Source organism: Nanorana parkeri, unplaced genomic scaffold (assembly GCF_000935625.1).
Source record: "Nanorana parkeri isolate BGI_ZX_2015 unplaced genomic scaffold, ASM93562v1 scaffold490, whole genome shotgun sequence".
Lineage (NCBI taxonomy): Eukaryota > Metazoa > Chordata > Amphibia > Anura > Dicroglossidae > Nanorana > Nanorana parkeri.
In genome coordinates, this window is record NW_017306758.1 from 143,572 (window position 1) to 144,011 (window position 440).

The window sequence follows — 440 nt, forward strand, 5'->3', positions numbered from 1 at the left end:
TGTATTATATTGTGTGCGGTGGGGGGGGAGTGTATTATTTTATTTGTGCAGGGTGGGGAGTGTATTAGCGTGGGGGGGTTGTATTTTTCTGTGTACGTGTGTATATTAGGCCCCATTCACACCTATATTTCAGGTGTGATTGGGGATTCCTGTGATATGCTGCGCTTGGTATGTGAAATAAAGAAATGAGTAAAATAATTGAAAACAATTATGCATCCTATATTAATATGTGACCGTGAGCTATTGCATATATTCTCTTACATTGTTGATTAATGAATTCATTGAATTGATACAGTAATTCCTTAGCGGGCACGCACGGGCAGAAAAGACCCGACCAATGCAAACACCCGTTACCGGTTGTTAAACATATAGACGATCGGCGGCTCCATAGCCCGCCGATCATCTATATGTGCTAGTTTTTCGCCCCCCACGCGCCCGCC

At 43.4% G+C, this 440-nt stretch overlaps 1 protein-coding gene across 1 annotated transcript in view; it reads right to left on the minus strand.

Annotated features, from left to right (window-relative positions):
* RPH3A (rabphilin 3A) overlaps positions 1-440 on the minus strand; it is a 161,341-nt gene that overhangs the window by 47,132 nt on the left and 113,769 nt on the right. The window lies entirely within an intron of this gene.